Source organism: Mustela nigripes, chromosome 6, assembly GCF_022355385.1.
Source record: "Mustela nigripes isolate SB6536 chromosome 6, MUSNIG.SB6536, whole genome shotgun sequence".
Taxonomy (NCBI): Eukaryota; Metazoa; Chordata; class Mammalia; order Carnivora; family Mustelidae; genus Mustela; species Mustela nigripes.
The window spans coordinates 33,063,790-33,080,660 of NC_081562.1; positions in this window are offsets into that span (position 1 = coordinate 33,063,790).

Below are 16,871 nucleotides of genomic sequence, written 5' to 3' on the forward strand. Positions count from 1 at the left end.
ATAATATAGAACCCTATTTGTACTGACACGTAAAGATCTCCAACATATGTTAAGAAACAAAAAGACACAAACAATACACATAATGTGGTTCAGTGAATTTGTGTTATTTTAAGTAGATGTGTGTGTGCTGTCTGTGTGTGTGTAGAAAAGTCCTGAAAAATTAAATTATGGAGGGAACTGGTTATTTCTGATAGCAACTTTGGGGTGGAGGAAAATTTCACTGCTTCTATTTCTCTTACACTCCTGCATTACTATGTAATTAAACAATGAAAGCGATACAGTTTCTCTTTATATCTTCCTCTTTATGAATGGAATTTGAATACTTACCTTGCTTATTTTTCTTCTTTAATTTTTATGTTAGCAAAAACATAAGATTTAGGAACACATACATGCCATCACAACCACAGAATGTATCTTTAGTATTATAAGCAGTATTTCTAATTTATCACCATGTATATAATATATATTATAAAAATACTATATAATATATATATAAAATATTTGGTTTGAATCTAAACCATTATGTGAACCTGGACAAGTTTGTTAAACATTCCCTAAGGCCTTTTTTCTTGATTAAAAAATAGATATCGTAGTATCTAGTTATCGAAGTCCTAGGAGGACTTAACATATATAGTGCATGTAAAAAGTCCTGTAGCACAGTGTCTAGCATATAATATATTTCCCTAACATGTAGATTTCTTTTAGTGGTTTCTTAGTTAATAGACTATTTTCTTCAATAAATTATAGAATTCCTGAAACAACATATGAAAATATTATTCTATAAATTTCTCAACAATGAATATATTTGCAAAACTGTTAAATTCAATAGCTATTGAATATAGAAATATAATTATTTTAATATAAAAGAGCTGGAGGTTAGCCTTGAAGAAACATATTTTATGCAATTCTTTCATTTTAATCGATTATCTGCACAATGCCATGAGTCGGTGATATTCAGGATACACATGGGAAATAATGCAAAATAGATTACAAGAATGAACATAGGAAAATTGGATTTCACTGTTGAAATTATTAATTTCTTTCTCACATGAGTTTTTCATTACAGATTTTCATTATGCACTCAGGCCATAGTTTCCTAATCAATAAAGTAATTCCTACCACGGAGAATGAAAAGGAAGAGAGACTGAAAGGTTAGTATAAAAATTATGTTTAAGGAACTAGTAACGAATCTAGATTTAAATTTATTTATTTATTTTAAATCACTTAACAATCTATTTTAAGAAATCAGTAGCCACAGGGAAAAGACAAAGTTTTGCTTCTATTTTCATTTGAGGGTAAACCAGATGAACTAATGTTGTTATACAACTGTTAATATTACTAGGTTTAATCCTAACCTTAGGAATCTGGCAATTAAAAAAAATTAAACTGATATATTAGAATTTTTTAAGATTTCTGATAACAAAATAAATGAGTAAAATTTAGATTTACAATATATTTTTTCAAATGTCAGTTATACTATTGCTATAAGAATCCTTAGGCCACAGATACCTACAGGCTTTCCATTTGAGCATTTAATTATAGAAATGATTATTTCAATTTCATCAAGAGCAGGCTGCAGAATGGTTAATGATATTTGTCTTCTTATATCTGAATTAGCACTTCTGGTCAACCTGAAATTATGATCTGTCTAGAACTATGATGTAGAATTTTATGGCCTAAGTTGTCCATTTAGATACTGAAGTACAGTTATGAGTCTTTTTAGAAATGAAAACTGTATCTTCATAAATTAATATGTGAACAGTAATTTTACAAAATACAAAAAGAGAAAGAATTGAAATATTCCTCAGCTCAGAACACATTTTTTGCCTTCAGAACTAATACGTTCTAGCATTTTTACTTCATGCTTTTTGCATATTTTTAAAAATATATGTAGAATTTTAGTTGCTTTTTGAAACAAATATGGTGCTTTAAATGTGTTATATGTCTATTACAGAACATTAGGAAGTATAGATGAGTATAAGGAAGTAATAGCCACTCATATTTGTATGAAACACATATAACCAATATTAATGTCATTGTAGTTCTTTGTTTTTCTCTATGCATTTTTACATAGTTAAAATTTCACATATATAAGACTAATAAATAAATACACATCAAGAACATTTTTAGGTCTTAGATAAAAGAGAATATGTGGAGCTGATTTATTGACAAATTATATTGAACATTTTCATTTAGGAAGAGTTTTAAAGATACAGAAAAAAATTCATTTCTCAAATTTCTTGATATAGCAGTAATCTGTAAGTTACCCACCTCAACTCTACCTTTCTGATGGGAATAAACCAAAACCAAAATTCATTGGCACTTATGCTTGTAAACTCCAAACTATGTAAATGTTATAGTCATCATAAGCATAAACAGTTTTTGAATGGATGATATTCAGTTCCCACTTCTTGTGGCTATAAACAAGGACTAATGTATTCTAACTGAACATTAGATACAGTTCTATTAATATATGTCTTAAGTCTAGAAACTTCAAAGGTGTGAAAGAGAACTGAACTTTGTAGTGTGTATGTATTATATATTATTTATTTTGAGTCTATTTGGAAATAGTGGAAGAACTGCAATTCGACACAAACTATGGTAAACCACAGGCAAGTCTGAAGACAAAAGGAAGGTCAGACTTTATTAAATTTTAGGAGGAAATTGAGGGGGGTTTTTTTTGTTGTTGTTATTTTTGTTCTATAATTTACTTCCTTATTTGAGAGAGAGGGCACTGAGGCACGAGAGTTTGGGGAGGGGTAGATAGAGAGAATCTCGAAACAGACTCCCTCCTGAGCCCAGAGCCTGACACAAGACTCAATCCAATCCCAAGACCCTTAAGACCGTGACCTGAACTGAAATCTAGAGTCTGAAGCTCAACTGACTGAGCTACCCAGGCACCTAAGCTTTGCAGTATTGAATATAAAGTCCAGCTTTACTGTTCAGATTCAATTTCAATATGAGAACCTCTAATTCCTATTGATTTCTTAAGTTCAGAATCACAACTAGGCAAAAGAAGATCTGCAGCCTTCCACCATGTCTCTCCATTCTTGGCTCTTAATTCATCTCTAAATGACTTAGTGGGTATCTGAAAGTATTTTTAAGAAGAAAAAATACTTGACTTTACAAATCATTTTGCCCCTGGAAAATAAAGAGAGCTTTTGCAAGTGGCAGTTATGAGACAAGAGCATTTCCCTTGGGGCATAAAGTCCCAAGATATTTTCTCATTATCTTCCTTTTAAATAAAATTATTATGGACTACAAGTTTGAAACCAGTCTGTTCATTTCATTTGTCAATATCTTAGTAGTTTATTAATGTGTACTGTTTCTGCTTAGATGGCTGTAAGATTTTAAGAAAGGAGAAAAAAAATAACTTCAAAAACAAATGTTATAAGACATGCTGCTCTCTGCTGGACCCCTATTTGGAATCTTCCCCACCCTTACCCTACTCCATCTGCCATCCTCTCACCTATGGAACATTTCCTGAAGGTATCAACTTCCAAGCAGACAAGGCAACTTCCTTCTTTCTGTGTTTCGTGTTTCTACATAAGCACACATGTCTAATGTCATATTCTAACACTTTATGGATATAATTTACTTTCCATTTACCTTGCACTAAACAGCGGTGCAAGAAAATGAATTTATTAATCCGTTCTCTCTAGCACAATTTCATGTGATAGTGAAACTTCAGGGAACATTGAAAGTCAAAAGCAATATGTAACATCTAGGGCAACACAGATTAAATCTTCACTTAATGATAATTCTAAAACTTCTTGATAATAGCCACCAAGAAAGTATTTCCAAACATGATATGTGCTTTTATTTTACTTCCTTGATAAGGTTTTTTGTTTTTTGTTTTTTTTCCCCTGTTCTAGTTAGGCTAGATATGAAATTGCAGTTAACTTGCATTGTCTAACATGATACGTGGTATCTTGTATTGAAAAGGTTGAACTTTATATGTGCTTGAATGAAAGGAAACATAACTGGTAATGGATTATCTAACACAGACTCATTCATTCTGATTTTAGAATCTAATAACAAACTTAGGAAAAACAATTCATAAAGAGTAAAACAATTACTTTTAAGCATATTATTTAAATGATATATTTATGCATATATCATATTTATCCACTTAAATTGATATTTGGCATTACTGAATTCAAATTACAGTTCACCTGATCTATTCCCATATAAGAATGTGTGGAAATTTTATTAAGACAATGTATTATAGACTTTAATACTATTCTAATAATTATGCATAAATGCTTGCATGATCCCTTTGGGGGAAAATCATCTGTGTATTATCTTCTCATATTAATGATAGAAATATGATTATTAATATGCTTTAATATCATTTCTTTACACCAAATTTAGCTTGATTTGGAAGCACCTAATTTTTAGGTCTTTCTGATAAACTGTTTGCATATACTCAAATGCATAAAAAGTCAGGGATTTGAAAACCTGTCATTTATCATACCTATATAGCAAGTATATACTGTTCCTGGGCACATCACTTAATCTATCTGATCTTTACTGTCCTTATTTGTAATGTGAGAATAATCACAAAATGTATTCTTATCTACCTCATGAGTTTCTTTTTTAAAGATTTATTTATTTTAGAGGGAGAGAGAACAAGAGCAGGGGGAGGAGCAGAGAAAGGGGGAGAGAGAGAGAACCTCCAGCAGACTCCCTGTGGAGTGGAGCTTGACACAGGGCTCAATCCAATGACCCTAAGTTCATGACTCCAGCAGAAATCCAGAGCCAGATGCTCAGCCACCTAAGCCACCCACGTGCCCCTCTACCTTTTTGTGGAAGACTGAACTTAGTTTACAGCCCTCTGAATGAGTCAGTTATCATCATCGTCATCATCACTTTCTTCCGCACCACAACTCAAAACAACTCGCATGACCACAATTTGCCAAAGTACTAGCCCCTATATTCTTGCTAAAGTGCTTAGTTCCATGTTGGCCATTATTGTTTCCACTCCAGCCAGCCTTTCTCAGCTCAAGGGAAAGAAACTCAAAACCTATAAGAGAATGATAGTCTAAAAAAGGAGTCAGTAAATACTGAATGTTTCTGGTCTTAGCTCAAGTGTTGAAAAGATTTTTCTTTCTTCCCAATCCTCATCTCAAGTTTTACTATTTTAATAATCAGTGACAGGAAACCTCCCATTTGTCAATGTCACAAATTTTCTGTGTTTCTATCTCCTTAAAGTAAACCAGAAAATAAATCTTGCTGGTCATCCCTGAGAACCCTAAGGAATAATCTAGACTATAATTATCTACTTTGCTACCACCTATAGCTACAAGTAGACCATACAACATGAGACTGTAAGAAAAAAATCTTACATTAAAAAACAGTTACATTTTCCATCAACTTCTGAGCTCGTTGTACAAAATGTAAAGATAATCAGTTTTGTAAAACCCTTCTCATTTTTGTGACTTCCTGAAGCTTTTGCTATGTCAGCAACATTCTTTCTTTTCATCAGAAAGTACTGAATACTGCCTTAAGGGTGTGTGCAGCCTTCCACAAAGTAGAAAAACAAATTGGGCGAGCATTAAAAAAGGCAAGCCAAGCAAGTCAGATACACATAAAGGCACATGTCAGACAGATGAACAGTTGATGGCAAGACTTCTTTCATGATTTTCCTTAATGTGGGGTTAAGTGTTGTCTACAAGCCCATAGGATTTCAAGAACGTGAGAATGTAATTTTACTTTTGCATTTGTTGATTTAAAAATAGACTATTAAATAAAATGTGAACGAAGGCTTAGTGCCTTGGGATAGACAATGTAGCCACATTCATTCAGATGAGATATGGGTTCCCTTTTTCCCAATCTTTTATATAGCCATGGAATAGTTTGCACTGGGGACATGTGATTTTACCCTAAAGAGCTAGAGAAAGAACTGATCTCATTAACATTTGGTGGTTTGTTGCATACAATCCAAGTAACATTCTAGAAACATGATGAATTTGTGGTAACATGCACAAGCATATGCACTCTAAGCAAACAGCTCTGTGGTATAATAATTCACTTGTCACTTCATATCAGCATCAGTTTTTTAATAAATGACCATTTTTCCTGAGCTGATCAAAACTAGCACAAAAATTTCCAGTGTCTTCCCAAGAAGAAAAATAATGAAGTGTTTGTGCAACGAATACTTTGTCTGTGTCCATGAGTAATGATTCGAAATACATATTTATAATGTTACAATGTCAGAGTCTTTATTTCTATACATATATGTGCATATGTGTGAGGTAGTATAGATAAGCAGGTGGTCCAACAGATCCAAATATCTGTCCCAAAATTATGTGGCTTCTAAAACTTTCCACCATATCTGATTTCTGATATTAAATCAGATTACATCTGTCTCGGGCTCTCCTGGCACAAACTAATTAACTCTATTTTGCTAGTGTTCTTCAAAGCATCCACAGTGTCAACATTACTATTGTTATTATTATTTTTGCTGCTGCATTTCTGAAATATTCTAAAAGATCTTGATTTATCTTGGTTGTGAAACATTTCAATCCACCAAATACTAAAACTAACAAGTAGCGTTATCCTTATGTTTCACTTAAATTATAAAATAAACACAGAAGAGTCTATGATGCTTTGATAACGGACAACGTTAAGTTTTGCATTTTGCAACCAAATGCCTAGAGATTACATTGTAGGTCTAGGTCATGGCAGGGAAGCTCTTAGATGAGATGTGAGAGTGGTGTGGGAAAGAAATAACCAATTTCATTGACTTGTAGTTTTCTCATAGCCTCAAGTTCAAGATTTCTGTAATGCAATGCATACACACCAGTAGTTGTTTGTCCTTCAAAAAAAAAAAAAAAAAAAGACACTTCTCTAAGTATGAAAGTGATATGTTTTTTTGTTTCTTCTGGTTTTTATGTAGGTTCCACACCCAGAATGGAGTCCAGTGTGAGGCTTGAACTCATGACCCTGAGATCCAGACCTAAGAGGAGATCAAGAGTCAGATACTTAACCAACTGAACCACACAGGCACCACATAAGAAGTTTTTAAAAAATATTCCACATACAAGAAGCTCAGAATCCAAAGAGAAATAAAACATATAAAAACACTATCAAGAAGTAGAAAGTAGGGTCACCTGGATAGCTTGTTGGGTTAAGCCTCTGCCTTCAGCTCAGGTCATGATCTCAGGGTCCAGGGATCGAGCCCCATATCAGGCTCTCTGCTCAGGAGGGAACCCCTCTCTCTCTGGCTGCCTCTCTGCCTACTTATGATCTCTTTCTCTTTCTGTGTCAAATAAACTGTCAAAAAGATAAAATATTTTTTAAAAAATTAGAAAGTATTAAGTAAATTAAGAGAAGTAGAGATGAAATGGTAAGAGTTCAAGAAAGTGAAAACCAAACTTGACTGAAAATGGGGTTCAGAGAAATCTTCAGCAAGAAGGCAACATTTTGGTGACCTAAAATTAAATTTCAATAAGTGGAAGTTAGAAATAAAAGAGCAAATCCATGGAGATTAAAATGTGAGGCAAATGTAAAGAACAGTACTTTTCTTAAACTGATGCGCAGAATGAGCCTAAGGAGGAAAGGAATTCTGTAGGAAAGCATGTCCACATATAAGACAATTTATTGTTGATCCTTTGAGAAATGAAATAGTGTCTCACATTTCTTGGCCTTACATACTTCTAAATAGTTCAATCCCTACATGTCTCTAACCAGGGGTAGGGATTCCAGAACTAACATGCTGAATGGTTTTCACTTCTCAGCTTTACCTCTAATGCAGGCCTGATTCTGCTCAATCATGTTTTCCAAAAAAGGGTCCATCAAAGTTCTCTTAGAGCTCTGTTGTATTTCCCCAGGAACTATATTCAGACACAGGGATGCTGACATCGGTGTTGGCAATTGCAAAGTTCTGCTGGATCCATCCCATTTGCATGCAAATTTAGTTTCCATACCTAGGGTCTAGCTTCAGCCAGAGGTTTTGCCAAACTTATTCAAGTTTTAGCACTATGAAGCTATCTTCCTGTGTTTCAAATGGGGTATTCAAAAATCCTCCTAATTTAAAATTGCTCAGAGATAGGTGACTTCAACCCTGTGACAAAACTTTGATAGCACCAGACTTGTAGAATGAAAAGTTCTAATAAATTGTATGAACATTTGTTTCAAAAAAAAGTATTGTCCTACCTAACTGGCTGTTTTGCATTTAGTTGACCTGTAGATGCAACTTCTGAACTCTATTCCGAAAAGGGTTATAATTAAATTTTGCTTAATCCTTACCACGCCCCCACGCCCATCTACCTGACCTCCAAGCAAATCTAATTTTTTAGCTACTTTTTTCTGGACTGTCTGGAAGTTTTCAGCCCTTCCACTTGTATTCATTGTGGTTGCAGTAGTTTCAGGGTTGCATCTATGAGGAAGGATGTAGCCCATTTCTGTGGAGTTATGTCCCTACAACCACATACACTGCCATGTATCCAAAATTCAGAGAAAGTCAGTCTTGTCGAACGTCAAAGTTAGTTGATCTGTAGTCTTTAATTGTGATCACTTGCTTTTTGCATTGTAAAAAGATGCAGAACTGTATACAAGCAAAACATTAGGAGTAAGTGTTTTAACTTTGTTAAAGGTCAGAGGGAAGCCATTGGGAGGTAGCAGCTCAGATCCCTGAGGCGCCATCTTGATACTATCTGAATGAAGCTGCTAAGTTTCGTACTTCTTCTAGTTATTAGAGGAAATCCTGAAACTCCTGGCTCAACCAATCTAAGCTTATTTGCATGGGCAACTTTGCAGTGTTTCTAACAGTTTAGGTGATCTGGGGCAAAGTCACAACCTGTATAAACTTCAGTGTCCTCAAACAGGGGATACATTTCATATAGTCATAAAGGGTGGTGCTGGCCTGCAATGGATTCTCTGCTGCTCCTGGTGCCCTTCTTCCAAGTCCCACTGATTAGTGTGGGTCCAGCACACATAGGTGGTAGAGAGGCAACTAAGGGAGATAGTACCTGAAACAGGGACTCCCACCCATAGTGGACACAAGGACATTTGTATTTCCTGTAAGAAGTCTGTTTTTGTTTTTCTTTTAATATAAAACTACTTTTATTATTACAAAACAGCAAGCTTTGGTTATTTTATCTCAGGAATGGGAAGGAGAAGTAGGACACAGGATGAAGAAATTGTAGTTTTGTCCAAAAGAATTGTCCAAAAGAATTCATTGTTTTTTAATTAATTTTTTTTAATTTTTTATAAGCATATAATGTATTTTTATCCCCAGGGGTACAGGTCTGTGAATTGCCAGCTTTACACACTTCACAGCAGTCAACATAACACATACTCTCCCCAGTGTCCATAACCCCACCACCCTCTCCCGACCTCCTCCCCCCAGCAACCCTCAGTTTGTTTTGTGAGATTAAGAATCTCTTATGGTTTGTCTCCCTCCCAATCCCATATTCTTTGATTTATTCTTTTCCTCCCCCCTAAACCCCCCATGTTGCATCTCTACTTCCTCATATCAGGGAGATCATATGATAGTTGTCTTTCTCCAACTGACTTATTTCGCTAAGCATAATACCCTCTAGTTCCATCTACATCGTCACAAATGGCAAGATTTCATTTCTTTTGATGGCTGCATAGTATTCCATTGTGTGTGTATACACATACACACACATACATTGTATATATATATGTATGTATGTACATATCTATATACATACATACATACATATACATGTATATATACATATACATATACATAAATACATACATATACATCTAGGTTCTTTCCATAGTTTGGCTATTGTGGACATTGCTGCTCTAAACATTCAGGTACATGTGCCCCTTTAGATCACTACATTTGTATCTTTAGGGTAAATACCCAGTAGTGCAATTGCTGGGTCATAGGGTAGCTCTATTTTCAGCTTTTTGAGGAACCTCCATGCTGTTTTCCTGAGTTGTTGCTCCAGCTTGCATTCCCACCAACAGTGTAGGAGGGTTCCCCTTTCTCCGCATCCTCGCCAGCATCTGTCATTTTTTGACTTGTTAATTTTAGCCAGAGAATATGATTCTTAAAAAAAAAAAAAAAATGAAGTCTTATTGAACCAGATGTGCCAACTTAGCGTACATTTGGAGTAGAGGAGTAGAGTTTTTATATATCCTTATTTCCCTAACTAAATTCACAATCAACAGTGTTTTATTATAAATTTCTGACAAAGAAGCTATTTTTTAAAACATTTGCAGTAAAACTACTAAACAAAACATGTCTCATTATACGTGCAAGAGATAAAGTGTATCATAGCATATATTGTTAGCAAATAAATTTCTCATGACATTTAGGGTATATAAAGATGATATATGTCATCTGAAGAAAATAATTCACTCAAACCATGATAATATGAGTTATCATTTTTCTAAATGAACCTAATTCACTCAAACCATGATAATATGAGTTATCATTTTTCTAAATGAACCTAGGTTGATTTTCCTAAATGAACCTAATCTGTAATAATCAATCCATGACCTCTGAAAAACACTTTTTACCTTTCTAAAATTATTCAGAGACTAAGTGAAAATTTTCTAACAAATAAGACACTGTTTGAATACGGAACCAAATGACTGCTCAGATAATCTGTCCTCACTTGTATGACTGAAATTTTCAAGCAGGAGCATGCTAGTGCAGTTTTTGTTATCAGGCTGTGCTTACCTATTTAATAATTTCAAACCAAGTTTTTACTTTCTTTTACTACTTCCAGTTTGTAAAGGATGGTGAACTTGAGTTTCTCAAGCTCAATTTATTGGTTTTCAATAGATACCTTTATCAGTTACTTGTATCAACATGCTTTCTTTTCACACTAGGACCCTGAGAGACAAATTCTGTTGCAGAGTGTCTGTTAATTAAAAATGACTACTTGGAGTGTGTGGGTCATTTGGGTGTCTGACTCTTTTCAGTTCTGGTCAAGATCGCATAATAGTGGGACTGAGACCCATGTTGGGCTCCACACTCGGGGTGGAGTCTGCTTAAGATTCTCTCTTCCTCTTCTTCTGACTCCCTCCCTCCAAAATCAATAAATAAAAATCGTTACCCACTAATGCTACCATGGTATCTAGGAGTTGCCTTGTTTTAAATCTCTCTACTATCACATTTCTACATAAACCATCAATCTCTTTCATCAGATGTGGTTGTCTCCTCCTTGGTTAGCTTATTTTGTATTATATTGGTTTATGGCCAGACAGGAAACAGTCTTTAAAATTCCTACCAACCATATTTACTTTTAACCAAATATATTTTTTTACCAATACACACACACACACACACACACACACACACAAATTAAATATTAAGAGATAATGTTGGATTATCCAGATGCTCTTTCCTATTTTTTTGACTATTTAAACTGTAGGATTCTGAGAGAAGACTACTATTAGTCCTCACTATGTTTGCAGATCCATAAACATGTGCTTATGTTTCTAAGAGTTCTTGATTTACACACATTTCTGCTCTGATGTTTCACAATTTTTGGTCTCTTGATCTGTCTTGGGCTGTGAGCATTATAGATTCCTAGCATTAGACATTTTGACTTATTGAATCTTCTGTTGTTTCGGATTTAAGAAGTTGCTGGTTGTGTTATTTGGTAGTATTTTGTCAGGAATTGCAGTGTTTAGCTTTACAAAGTAAACTTAATTAAGTAGTTTTATGCTTTTATGGCCTTTATTCACTCACATTGTATATTGGGATATGAAACTATGCTATCTCATTGTTTGAACTTGCTCAAAATATTTTGCTCATCCCTTTACCTTTAGCCTTTTTGAATAATGGTTTTATAACATATTTCTTTTATACAGTCTAAAGTTTGGGTTTGTGTGTATCTGTGCATGTGTGCTTACTCACACATGCAGCATAGTTAGAAAATATTTTCTTTTAAAAAATGACTTAAGCCCAGGGGCAACTGGGTGGCTCAGTCGTTAGTCATTCGACTCTTGTTCTCAGCTCAGGTCCGAGTTCAAGCCCCACACTGGGCTCCACATTGGGTATGGAGCCTACTTTTAAAAAAAAAAATTTAACAAGTCTCTAGACAGCACAACCAATCCATTTTACATTTGCCAAATCATTTATAATGGAAAGAAAAACAGGTGCCATTAGAAATTCCAAGTAACATTAAAAGCAGACAATAATGTAATACTATTTTTCAAGAAAAAGAGAAGAAAGCATAAGCGAAGAATTATAAAACCAGCAAGATATTTCTGACCATGATGAAGAAACAGGGAACAGATTTACCCTCTTTCCTTAACTGAAAAACTAGACTAAGTATGTGAAACAAATGTCCACACTTTGTACAACAAGCAGAAAAGGGCAGGATTCCTGGTAGAAGGGAAACAAATGAGATAACTGTTCAGAGTTTCTAGGCTGCAGTATGAGGAGAGAGAATCCAATTAGACAGTGGGCTCTCTAGGATAAAGAGACATAGTTGAGAAGTTTGAGATTCTGACCTGGCTAGAATTCACAGCCGGAGTACCAGAGAGGAGAAAGCTATGTGGAGATTACAAATGAAGGCAGAGAGAGTCAGAAAGAGAGAGATCTGCAAAGGGTTTCCCTAATGTCTTTAACTGAGCACTTAGTGCATGTGTGTGAGAACACTATCCAACACTGGTAAGGAATCACTGGAAAGAACAATTAGAACAGTTTCTGGGATGTGATTTTTCCCTCCCTTCCCATATGATCCTCTCTGCTGTTTCTTATATTCCTCATATGAGTGAAACCATATAATAATTGTCTTCCTGTGATTGACTTAGTTCACTCAACATAATACCCTCCAGTTAGAATTTCCCTTTCTGATAGTAATTCCCTTTATCCATTTTTGCCATTAAAGTGCTGGTTTCAGAGAAGCCTCCAGTCTCGGGCTGATGTTACCTACTAAGGGAATAGTCTCCTGAGTACTCCATCTGATGCCCAATCTATTACAATTTTTTTCTATTCCGGATGAAGGGAACATGAATTATTTCTGTCTTTACATTCCAGAAACTGTTCTAATTCTTGAGAGGGGCCCAGTTTATTCTTTTGCATATAGCTGTCCAGTTTTCCCAGCATTGTTTGTTAAAAAGACTATCCTTTCCTTATCAAGTATTCTTGGCTCTCCTGTCAAATATTTAGTTGACAGTAAATGGGTGGGCTTATTTTTGAGCTCTTGATTCTATCCATTGAACTGTGTCTGTTTCTGTGACAGTATCATATCATTTTGATTACTATTGTTTTGTAATATACAGTAGTTTGAAATCAGGAAGTGTGATACCTCTAGCTTTGTTATTCTTTCTTATGTTTGCTTTGGGTTTTCAGGGTCTTCTGTGATACCAGAGAAATTCTGGAATTTTTTTTCTATTTCTATAAAAAAAAAGTCGCCATTGGAATTTTGATAGGTATTGCATTGAATCTCTTGAATCTATTTGAGTAATATAGGCTTTTTAATGATACTAGCTCTTTCAATACATGAACAGAGGTTATCTTTTTATGTGTGACTTCTTCAAATTCTTTCATCAATTTCCTGCCCTGGCTTTTGAAAACTGCCTTCTGGCAACAAACTAGAAAAATCCTGGCATTTACTTCTTTCATTTCCTTTCCCTCAGAGATCATTGCCCTGTGCTGCCTGTTGTCCAGTATCTGAAAATACCAGTCATTAAATGTGGGTGAAATACAGTTCCTCCTAGAAATGCAGGAAACCTTAATACTTTCCTATCAAAGACCAGTTTCTAAATCAGATGATGCAGCGATCACCTCTAATTTTGGTAGATAGGTTTCTTACTTTCTCTTTCTCTACTTTTTATCATTGCTCTATATACACGAAATTATATAAATTCAATATTTTACTATCAATCACAGTCATTTTTGATGGATAGATTTTCCCAAATTTTCTCAATAGACTCCTCTTCAAGCTGTTTTCTATGTCCTTTGGAAATGCTCCTACTAATCTCTAAGAGTTTTCTTGCCTCATGACACAACAGAAAGTTGTGACCATAGAGTCCCTTCCCCCTACCTGAAATCAGTTATTTTGTTTTCCTTTCAGTATATTTAATTTATTGTATTTTGTCTTTTTTTTCTTTTTAAAAAATATTTATTTGGATTTTCCTGGACCCAGATGATCCTGTTTCAGATGGAGAAGAAGTTTGTATGAATAATTATCTTCCTTAATTTTCTTTTATTGTAGTTTGTCTGGTATTTTTTTTTAAATAAATGACACATATTTTGATCTGTTTTCCAATCATTTGTTTACTCTGGTTTGGGGTCCTCAGCCAGTTCTGCTTGTTCTGGGTGTTATTGTTTTCATTTATATATACAGTGAAATTTGTGCTATCATCTTTCTCATGGGTATACTCAGGATGTACACTATGGAAGGTTATTCGTGCTCTGATTGTTCTGAGTGGATTTTGGAGGATTCTGATGTGAAGGATTGGATCTTAGAATTTAGGTGGTCACCATTATTCTCTCGGGATTCTGTCTTTCTTTCTTTGTTAACTCTGGAATTACAACTTGTGATTTTGTCATTGTCTTGTACTATTTTGCATTGTTGCAGAGTGCTCTCAAGTATTGCCTCCAAAGTATTATACTTCCTACTTCTCATATCACTTGAAATACCATATATCACCCACCTCCTCACATTATATATTTGTATTTTTTTAGGCTAAATAGATTTAGTTAAAATTTTTTCTGCCAAAAAATTGAATTTATGTCTTTTATATTATTTCTATTTTATTCAAGAGATTGATATCACAAGTTATTATCATCATATATGTGGGATAGTTTGTTGGCAACATGATATCTAAAATGTCATATGAAACCTAATTAGTAAACTGTATACCAATAGTCGTTAATCAAGCAGACTGATCAATTTTAATATTTAAAAACTGGAATTATTCCTTTTAGAGACACCTCAAGAAAACTCTGGATTTTTCTTTCTTTTTTATTTGTAAAGCTAATGGGAGTATTAAAATCTCAGTATTGTTATGAAAGGCCAGTGAGCTACTCATGCAAACTATATTGCCTAGTATTTAGTAAGTATTTAATAACTTTTAATAGATAGACTTATTTTCTTTATATGTAATTTCTACATTTGAACTTTGCAGATTCAATTTGCGTCACTTTTTTTTTACATTTTGTCTTTTTCTCAAGAGAATAGAATTAGAATATACTTCTTGACTTAGCATTTTTATTGAGCTTATAGCATTCAAATTCAGAGCATCCAAAACATACCATACAGTGCTACATATTTTTAAATTTTATTTTCTTAAAAAAAAAGTCTGTGTTTATGTTTGTGTCCAAGAAATAAAATGCAGTTTTTTTCCAACAGATGATAGAGAATTTTGAAAATTAAAAGTAACTTTTTAAATAATACTGAATATATGTACTTTTGAAAGTACGAAAATTGAAAAAAGTAAAAACAGGATTGAAAACTCTTGATAATTCTATATTAAGATAACAGCTGTTAACATCTTAATAGTTTCCAATTTATTTTACAGACATCACTGTCTTTTAACACCATAGCTAAACGTTTACTCACAAATACAATTTTTGGTTTTGAATAGATTTTTAGAAGTATAATTGCTGAGTCAAAGTGAATACATGCATTTTATGCTATTGATAGGTCTTCCCAAATTGACATTTAAAAATATTTTAAAATATTGTGTCCATTGGTGTATGATTAGATTCTAATACTTTGTATTTTTGTCAATTTTCAAAATTCAGATGAAAATCTTACAAACATAATGTGGTTTTATCTACAAAACCATTATCAGATAACAGAATTTCACTTATAATGCTCTGGTTTAAAATTGTTATGTATTTTTTTGTTGAAAAATGTTATAAATGATGGATCTATAAATACATTTTTAACCTCTAAATGCAAATTAGAAAATGACCCTATTATAGAAGTGGCATCATTTATCAAAAAATGATTGATTTGGTATAACATGTGATATACAATAGTAACGTTCTTTTTTATTTCTGATTATGCGGGCGATTATACTTCCCCACAGCTTTGAAGTCAGGAGTGACTAGTAGTTATGACCAGTACACTATAAGTTGAAGACCATCAGCTCTCCAGATGAAAAATAAAAAACATATAAAATTATTCTAGTACATGATAAAAGACAAAAAAGATAAATCCTAGATATATTAAAAATCTATCCATAAAAAAATTAAGGAGGTTGTCCATATGACATCAAAATTGGGAACAATTTTCAAAACACTATACCAAAAAAAGTCTTATGTATGAAATAAATTTGAAATGAAAAACTCTGTACTGCAAAAGTCAGACCAAGAAGAGGAAAATTGTGAGAATTCACAATGCCTGGCTAGATCAGATTTAATAAACACATGCCTCCCTGGGTGAAACTAGTTGAAAAGCAAAGAAGTGTCTGGAAAACTGGGCCTCCTTTGCAGTTTCTGGGCTGAAAACAGCCAGATCCTTTTTGCGGCCCAATTCGCTCATCCAGGGAGTAAATGCTTAAACTTCAGAAACATTTATCTTCTGTGGTCAGTACTCCACGCTCTTCTTGCCTGCTCACACATTGGGAACACAGCTTGTTCTGAGGTTACTCCCTATGCCACTGTCCTGATTATTATAGCTTCACGTTCCTTCTTGTTTTTCTTATTCCCTAATGTAGTGACAACATTCACAATAAAAGTAAAGGGAGTTTAGCTTGGGACATTTTGCCCTTAGTGTGTCTTGTCCCCATGCCCTCTCCTTTCTCCTACCGAGGTGAGTGGAGTAATCGTTTCATTCTCCACCTCAGGGTTGGCCGAACCCAATAAAAGATATAATACTTGGGGAAGATAGCTAAATATTTTCATCATAAGCAAAGATAAATGTATATGTATGCATCTCTACACATACATTTAAAACTTCTACAAGTCAACA